The sequence below is a fragment of the Theropithecus gelada genome, chromosome 2 (assembly GCF_003255815.1).
Source record: "Theropithecus gelada isolate Dixy chromosome 2, Tgel_1.0, whole genome shotgun sequence".
Lineage (NCBI taxonomy): Eukaryota > Metazoa > Chordata > Mammalia > Primates > Cercopithecidae > Theropithecus > Theropithecus gelada.
The window spans coordinates 142,195,494-142,204,774 of NC_037669.1; the positions used below are offsets into that span (position 1 = coordinate 142,195,494).

At 42.0% G+C, this 9,281-nt stretch overlaps 1 pseudogene; it reads right to left on the bottom strand.

Moving 5' to 3' along the window:
* Window positions 1-8,260: 8,260 nt before the first annotated feature.
* Window positions 8,261-8,991, bottom strand: LOC112619389 (annotated as a pseudogene).
* Between the last annotated feature and the right edge of the window lie 290 nt (window positions 8,992-9,281).

A 9,281-nucleotide genomic window follows, 5' to 3' on the forward strand; every position in this document is an offset into this window, starting at 1 on the left:
GACCCTCTCAGAGTCTTTAAGAAGCCAGTCAGGGAATCTGGTAGACGTTTCCCAAATTAATTTAAACTTGGAACCCTACTGTCATGAAGAATGTACAAGAGTTGTCTTCATGCATACATGTGTGTGCTTCAGGGATACACAAAGACTTCTAAGAGATACAGATAGAGTAAAATGAACTGGTTTCCAGTTCTTAATTCCATATGAATTTTTTCATAAAACTGACCCACCGAAGGATCAGCCTGCCTTCCCAATACTGCGGTCTTCTTCCCCTTATAAGAGAGAGTCTGGCTCCACCCTTATCCCATATCTTACCATAGGGACCTGCACCTACTCTGGATTTCCGACTTCTTTAATGATAAATCATGAAGTCCCCAGGGCCCACTGTCTTACACAGATTTTTGTTAAGCCTGAAGGCTTGCATTAATGACGTGTTTGGGGCCTGCTGTGATGCTCTGAATTCAGAATAGCTAAAGTGGTATGGGTTTGTGACACATATTCTTAAGCCTATAACTGGAAAGTTTTCTGATACTACCAAATTTTTCAAGATACATCAAAGAAAACCCTTGGGTGAAAATTCTACATCATTTATTTTAGATTTAGTCCTCTTTATTCAACAAGCTACTTAAAACATTTTATCAAGTCATATTATGAAATGTTTATGTCCATTTTGATCCACCCCCACCTGATTTCAAGTTATCAAACATTTCATCTTTTCTACTCCTATTATTAAAAAAGGAATCTTTAGACTTGTAATGAAAAATCTTAGATATTAACTTAAAAATGTGTAAAAGGGTATGTGAATTTGTTGGAGTTCTCCAACAAATTTACAAGAAAAAAACAAACAACCCCATCAAAAAGTGGGCAAAGGATATGAATAGACATTTCTCAAAAGAAGACATTCATACAGCCAACAAACACATGAAAAAATGCTCATCATCACTGGCCATCAGAGAAATGCAAATCAAAACCACAATGAGATACCATCTCACACCAGTTAGAATGGCGATCATTCAAAAGTCAGGAAACAACAGGTGCTGGAGAGGATGTGGAGAAATAGGAACACTTTTACACTGTTGGTGGGATTGTAAACTAGTTCAACCATTATGGAAAACAGTATGGCGATTCCTCAAGGATCTAGAACTAGATGTACCATATGACCCAGCCATCCCATTACTGGGTATATACCCAAAGGATTATAAATTATGCTGCTATAAAGACACATGCACACGTATGTTTATTGCAGCACTATTCACAATAGCAAAGACTTGGAATCAACCCAAATGTCCATCAGTGACAGATTGGATTAAGAAAATGTGGCATATATACACCATGGAATACTATGCAGCCATAAAAAAGGATGAGTTTGTGTCCTTTGTAGGGACATGGATGCAGCTGGAATCCATCATTCTTAGCAAACTATCACAAGAGCAGAAAACCAAACACCGCATGTTCTCACTCATAGGTGGGAACTGAACAATGAGATCACTTGGACTCGGGAAGGGGAACATCACACACCGGGGCCTATCATGGGGAGGGGGGCGGGGGGAGGGATTGCATTGGGAGTTATACCTGATGTAAATGACGAGTTGATGGGTGCAGCACACCAACAAGGCACAAGTATACATATGTAACAAACCTGCACGTTATGCACATGTACCCTACAACTTACAGTATAATAATAATAAATAAATTTAAAAAAAAAAAAAAAAAAGGGTATGTGAGTCCAAATTCTTTTGTGAGGTAAGTGAGCAAAAAAGTTTGGATACTTGTCTCTTGCAAGACTAGTTTTATCAGCACTCTCTCTGGGAAACACTAAATTAGACAGGTATATGAAGAGACCCAACCCAACACACAGCAGCTACTTAACAACTATCTGTTCTCTCCTCCTGGTCTCTTCCCCAGCCAGTCTGATCAATACATTCATGCTCTTTCTCCTCTCTCCAAAACACCAACCTTGCTCCCAGCAGACGGTTGATAAATTAATTTATACTAAGAGATTATTTAATTTAGGGTGCTTGCTCGTAGATCACCCAGCATCAGCAAGTTCACATTCAAGAGAATACAAGCCAATGGAAGAGGCAAGGCAGTACTGGGGAGTTTCTCTGCTCTTGATATCAGGCAGCTGAAAAGGACCGCCTATTTGTACAGCTTTTTTTTTTTTTCTTTTGCAGGTGATTTTTCACTGGAACAAGCAGAATGCTTCACAAGAGCAGTTTCAGGGCTGGGCTCCCGCTCCGTGGACTGTGAGGCTGAGGCTGACAGTGACTTCCGGGGCCCCAGGAGCACATTCCCTCTGAAAGGTCCCATGGCGGCCGTCTACCAGGAACACTTCTGCGCCTTCTCCCGGCACCACCCACGCTCTGCCAGCTTGTGGTATTTGGGGCTGTCTTACTTTCTCAGAAGTTAGAGAACAATCTGGAAGGGCCAATTTTGTGAGTTTTCTCTAACCTCAGAGATGAGATCCGTAAAACGATTAGCAGAGCACAAGAAATTCTGACACATCTACCCTTTTAGGAAAGCCCTGAACAAAAATCAACCCAAGGTGAGACTATTCTCACCATTTACCTTCTGAACATCTTTCTGGCCTTGCACTGCCCTGTATTCAGTTTGTGGTAGGGGCTGCTGCGTCCAGAAAGAAGCCCCTAATCCAGGAGGACTGCCTTCAGGTAACATTCCAAACCACCGTCCCCAGAGAAGCCGGGAGGAGTTATTTTCTAAAAGCCTGATTCCTGAACTCAGAGGCCTTTGTGTCCCATTATTACTCCTCCTTTAGGCTTTGCTCTCTTCTAAGACTCTGTGTTGAAAAAGCAGCAGTTAAAACTCTGTGTTGAAGAAACAGAAAGAGAAAATACCATTAAAATTGGCTGAAGTAATAGTAATAATAATAATAATAATATGTATTGGTTCCAGTATCTGAAACACAGGGGTAATTGGTACATCAAGTCGGGTTTGATCCAACAGCTCCGATAATTCACTAAAATCTTCCCTCCTCCTTGCCACAACAAAGGATCCATCCTCAGCTCCACGTGATGTGCGGTTGTAGCCCACCCTGCCCCATGCGCCCTCCACCCCGTGACTACAGCCACTGTGCACCTCACACATTCACACTCCACCGCCCAGAGAAAAGAAGCTTATCAAATGGAAAAGAAAAAAATTTCTTTCCTAGAAGCCCTAGCCAGCATGTTGTTTCTTATCACCTCAGATTGGCTTATGCACCCATAAACCAATCACTAGGTTAAGTCAACAGGGCTCACCCCTGTTATGAGGATAGAATAAACCCCACCCAAACCAGGCATAGACCCATTCCTTCCCCACCTTGAGACCAACCCCATGCTAAATAGAATATGCCTGGTCATAAGCATTATACTGACTGACCTTCTGAACTCTTAGCTTTTTCCTTGCCATGGCCTTTAAGAAGGAGCCCCATCTTTGTGTCTCCTGACAGATGCCTTGCCTTCTAAACATCTGCTTCTTCTAGACGCAGTACAGGTCATTGATCTCAGACTACTGCCTTGATTGCCAGCCCATCTGGGTTGGAATTTAGTTTTAAGGTGAACAGTATCTAGTTCTCTCCTCTTATTTTTCCCATGGGCTTTTCCCCTGTAACAAAGCCTCGGCATTGGCAATCTTTAGTACAGGAGTGGTTGGGTGGGTAATGGGTCCACAGTCTCAGTTACTCTGACAACTTGGCATAAACGTAAACCATCCCAGTCTGTTCTGAACCAACCCCTTTGAACCCTTCCAGTTAGTTAGCTGCTTGCTTCTAGCTCCAACCCTATAATGAAGTGAAACATTGATGAGAAACATTATCTCCACTATTACATTAAGGGCTTCTTCAATCAAGCTAGCTGTTTGCTTTTCTCTCTAGGCAGCCCAGTCAGAGATTAGTTCTAACCAGGGTAGAATGGGAATGAGCCCAAAGTATGGCAAAGATCTGATTTACTGTTCAAGCTCCTCTGGAATCAAGGCAGAAAGTTATAGCAGCCTTAAAAGATCTGATTTACTGTTCAAGCTCCTCTGGAGGCTTAGGTAGACTCCCTTTCTTTCCTGTAGGCATCTGGATTCAGGAACCTCTGCTTTTTTCCATGCCCCCTACACCTGTGTCTACATGGCACACCCTGGTCTGGACACCACTTCACCCTGACTTCAGTCCTTGGCCACATCAGAGCTCAGTGTGCCATGCTCACAGTTAAGGCTTCCTCTGACCTTGGTAATGGCTCAGCCAGCCCTAGGAACAGCTTGTTTTGTTTGTGCTGCTTCTTTGAGCCACATGACTGATTTGTCATTCAAGGTGCAGGTCCTCTGCTTACCAGCCTTAAAATCTGCCTATCCTTCCCAGCCCTGATCACTGGAAATCTACGTTAAAATAGCTGAGTCCTTTCCCATCTGAGCTCCATGCCTGTCCCTTGACTTTGAAAGACACCTGCTCTCCCCTGGTGCCCCAGGATTCTGACAGCTGAAATTCCCTAAACCAGCCCCATGTCTTCCAATCCTACACACTCCTCTTAGGTGAACCCACAGTCCCAGTGAGCGTATCCTGCTTTCCTCCCAGGCCTTTTCTGTTTTCCCTCATAAAAGCCACAACATCTCATTAAAACCTCATGGTCTACTTTCTTTCCCCATGTTGCTATCCTGAAGCTGCCAGGTAGCCTGCTAAAGAAAAACATTTCACCCCTTCCACTTTACATCTAATGTCCAAGTAGTGTTCTTTCCTCTTGCCATTCACATATTTTTAAATCCAGTTTTATCTTTTTCACATGCAACCCACTGCTCAGGGATGCCCGAGCAGTCTACAGAGTGCAAGCTCCAGTCATGAAACTGGCCTCTTGAGATAGAACTCTGGGGGAGAGGCTAGCAGGAAGGGTGGCAGGAATGCATTTTAAAGGACTGAGGCATCAGGGCAGGAGGCAGGAGACAATGTCCATGGAGGACATTAGGCCTGTGCCTAATGCCTGTGACCAGGGCCAGGATTAGAATCAGCCGACTAGACCAGTAACCCCACTGCTGAACCTTCTCCGCCTGGTGCTCTCTGGGTAGACTAGAAATATTCTTGAACTTGTAGTGAACAGCTGTTTGACCTTCTTCTCGTGTCCCACTTCCCTTCTCCCATAATAGCAAAGATGTAAGAATCAAGACAGAAAGTTACAGTAGCCTTGAAAATAGCCCCCGACAAAAGGCTGCCAGCCCCAAATGAACCTAAACCATTTTCCAACATGGTTGTTAGTCAGCATTTACACAGCACTCCACATTTACAGATTGGGGGACTGAGGGCAGTTAGTCATTTGTATCAGGACAGAGAACAAGATGAGGGCTGCGGGTCCTGTTTTCAATTCTTCTTAAGATTCTGATTCACTGCCTGAATGAAGAAACCCCAACCCCAACTCCTTCAGGTGGAGGCCTCCTGCACAAGGGCAGGCTGAACCCCAAACTTGACATTGGCTGCTCCTGAGTTCTCAGCCCACAGCCAACAGGTTTCTTTTCACAGAACACTTTAGGTCCCTTCTCCTGTCATGAGCCCTAGCAGAGAAAACGAATACATCAAACCCTTAACAGGTATGCCAAGCTCTCTTGGACATTCACAGATCAACGCAGTTATGAGCATCTTTGTACTTCCAACTGACTGCTTCATTATTAATGTGAAATTAAACCCATTCTGAGCGCTCACAATCTGGTAAGTGTTCTATAATTGTGTTTACTGATATTGCCTTGATATTGAACACCTGGGAACAGATATAATAAATAAAGGAGGTTGGAAATCTTAGACATGATTACTTTCAAGGTGGAAAACTATAGATCTGAATGTGGCTTTGCCAGATGCTTGAGCCACTTAAATTCTCTCAGCCTCAACTTTTGCATCGTAAAACAGGGATAATTATGCCTTCCACTTAGGGTTGTTGTGAAGACAATGAGATAAGATTTGTAAAAGGCCTAACATAACATTTGAAAATATAGCACATCCCCAATAAATAGTAGTTAGTATTAATGTGCTACATTAAGATGGAAGTACAAGATAATCAGAAGATACAGATAAACAGAGCAACTCTTAAAAGCTGTCTTTTTCTTCTTTTATGCATTTAACAGTATTCATGGAGCACCTACACTGTACCAGATATCATTCTAGAAGCAGAAAATACAATAGAGAACAAGACAGGTAAAGCCCCAGCTCTCCTGAAGGTTACCTGTGAATGGCAGGAAGATAATAGAGAAATAATAGTTAATAAAGATGATAATTTCAGATATCCATAAGTGTTGAGAAGAAAATTAAACAGAGTGATATGATAGAGAGTGACTGGTGGATTTTAGAAAGAACCTCTGTAAAGGATCATAATTGAGGTAACACCTGCCAGGAGAAGCCGTAGGAGTAGAGAGGGGGCCAGGTGGAGGAAACAAGTGCCCAGGCCTGAGGTGGAATCAAGCCTGGCTGGCCAGGAGAACTGAATGAGGACAATGGTGTCTGGGGTGGTGAGAGAGAAAAGGGACGAGATTAAGTTGAAGGTCTAGGCAGGGGGTCTGAATTCTTATCACAGCTCTGCTACTAGCAAGCTGTTTGGCTTTAAATACAGATTTTAAACTCTTGAGGTCTCTCAGTTTTGCCATCTGAAAAATGAGGGGAAGGGGTTACCCTTGATCATTGTTAAGGTCCTTTCAACTCTGACTGTAATATAGACCAAAAGCACCATTACTCTTCCTATGATGACAATACTGCAGTCAAATATGACTCTCTTACAGATTGTCCAGTCTTGTTTATAAGTGTCTATATTGATCTTTAGGAAAGAGTTACCTGTAAAATCAATCAGTCCCCACAATGTAAAATCCTTCATTCTGCTTATTTCGAAGCATCTTTTGGATTAGTTATGGCCAAAAGATCAGCTGGCCATAGAGAGTTTTTGGTTCCTGGTGGCAAAATACTAGCAGCTCACAGATGGTCCCAGGAACCTAGTTTTTAAAGTTTATTTTAATCGTTCTGTATTGTGTCTTGACCTTTTTTCAAGCAACTAAAGAGCATGTATCAAGTCATACAACTGAGTCTGGAAAACTTTAAGAAACTTTCTATTTTGTTTGATAGCATCAACTTGCAGAGTAGGTTATTCTGAATAGTCAAAATGGGTGTTAAAATGCTGTTTGTAAATCATTATCATCTTTTTTTAAGTCCTCATGATAGTGATTTTATTAAATTAGTTGCTTTATAAAACATTGCAGATGTCGCAATTGTTAACATAACAATTTACCAAACTGCAGTTAACTGGTGCAGTTTACTGAGCATGTTTATAAAGGGAAGGAAATGCCAAAACCCTGGTAAAGTTGTTCCACTGTGGCCTAAGAGAACAACGATTGGTTTTTCAGACACTTAAATTGGCAAATAAAAACAGGTAAAGAGTTTCCTCCCCCAGCTGAAGCACTTCATCAGTAGAAATAGCCTCATAAATTACTTTGCACTCAAGAGATTCCACAACATGTAATGCAATAATGGAGAAATTTACCTCCTTTAGCTTCAAAGTTGGAGGGTTTTGGTCATTTTAATTTTATATCAAACTACTGCTGCAGTTTGATATAAAAACTATAGAGTGAAGATATCAACCACAGTATCTTCACTCTGAGATAAGCAGTCTTCTTCACAATGTATTTGTAATATCATCATGTTCAATTTTAAGACAAAGCAATTTTAATACTAGGTGCACACCACATGCCCTTGCTGCAAAATGGTATTCTTGACAAGTTATGGAGCAGTTCAAGGAGGTATGGTTAAGGCTGTATTACTGAATGATACTGGTAAATACTATACAATTTTTTTGTCATGTTGCAATCTTTTGTTTCCAATTCCGTGACTGCTGCTATGAAATCAGAGAGCAACAATGACAATATTATTAGGTTTGTTTTGAACTATGATTTAGTAGCAACTGAAGCTCCCAATTTTAACCCCTTGGCAGCAAGATCCAAATTCCCTCATTTGCACATTAACACCTAAGGGTCGAGGGGCTAAATAATCAACACAAAAGATACAACTGAACTTCCAATTGTAGCATTTGGCAGAACTGAAAGGAAAGGAAGTTGTACTACATGTTCAAGGGATTGTGCGCAACATAAAGATGACACCAGGACGGGAGGCTAAGGCAGAGAATTGCTTGAACCCGGGAGGCAGAGGTTGCAGTGAGCCTAGATGACGCGGCTGCACTCCAGCCTGGGAGACAGAGCGAGACTCCGTCTCAAAAACAAAAACAAAACAAAACAAAACAAAATGACACCAGGAAAAGATAAAATGTCACATGAAGTCTTCATAGTCTTGTACATATCCTCCATCATAACCGCCATAATCTGCCAGATCATCTTTCCTGGTGGCTTTTATCCCCCTCCAGGAACCACACCTTTCTTCTTTTTGGTTTTGCTTTGTTTTCAGTGAATTGGTCATCTTTTTCAAGTCATCAATTTCCAATGAAATACACACATCTCGAACTAAGATTTCCAAAAAGAAAGGCATCATATAGTGACCTTTCATATTGTGTAATTCTATCTTTTAGTAACTTTCCAAACTCTGTAAAATCATCTCTTGAAGATGGGCTCATAGCATCTATTCCATAAACTGTATTATTAACACCAAACGTTTCCTTTGCTAATTAGAGGTCTGACTCTTCCTGTAATTTATTTAGCCCCAGTTTATCTGCTAATTGTTCTTCTGGTGTTAGCACTTTAGGTTCTTCAGGTTCTTCTAACCTCTTTTTAATTTCTTCTGGCCTTTTCTTCTGTTGCCGTTCTTTCTCTTTTATCTTCTCTGCTGTTTTTCTCTTTTCTGAACTTTTAACCTCTGGTTTTACTTCTGCTGCTTCTTTTTTTACGTCATCATTGTTATCAGTTATCCTTGACGTCCTCGTCCTAGTCCTCGCGTTCCTAGCGGTCCCCACCGGCAGTGCCGCCGCCCCACACCTTCTGCACTGGGTCTTCCACGGAGAATGCGTCTGCCTCTCAGGAGTCGGAGTCTCCAGCCGCCGCCGCCATCTTGAGCCGGATGTGAGAGTGTATGAGCCGGAGAGCTAGCGAGGAGTTAGCGTGGAGAAGGTGAGTCACTGGGTTTGCTCGATCTTTATCATCTTAAATGTTCAAGCAGGTCTGACTGTAGTGCACGCCTCTTCTCTAGGGATTTAATATGCAGTAGTTGACCACCAGAGCAAATGTACATTTAGGAAAATGACAATTATCCACCATGGTCAACAGTGACATAGATAATTTAAAGTCACCCAACGTGAGAACTGAGTGAAATTCTAAGCCATCAGGTCAAGAAGGTAGGT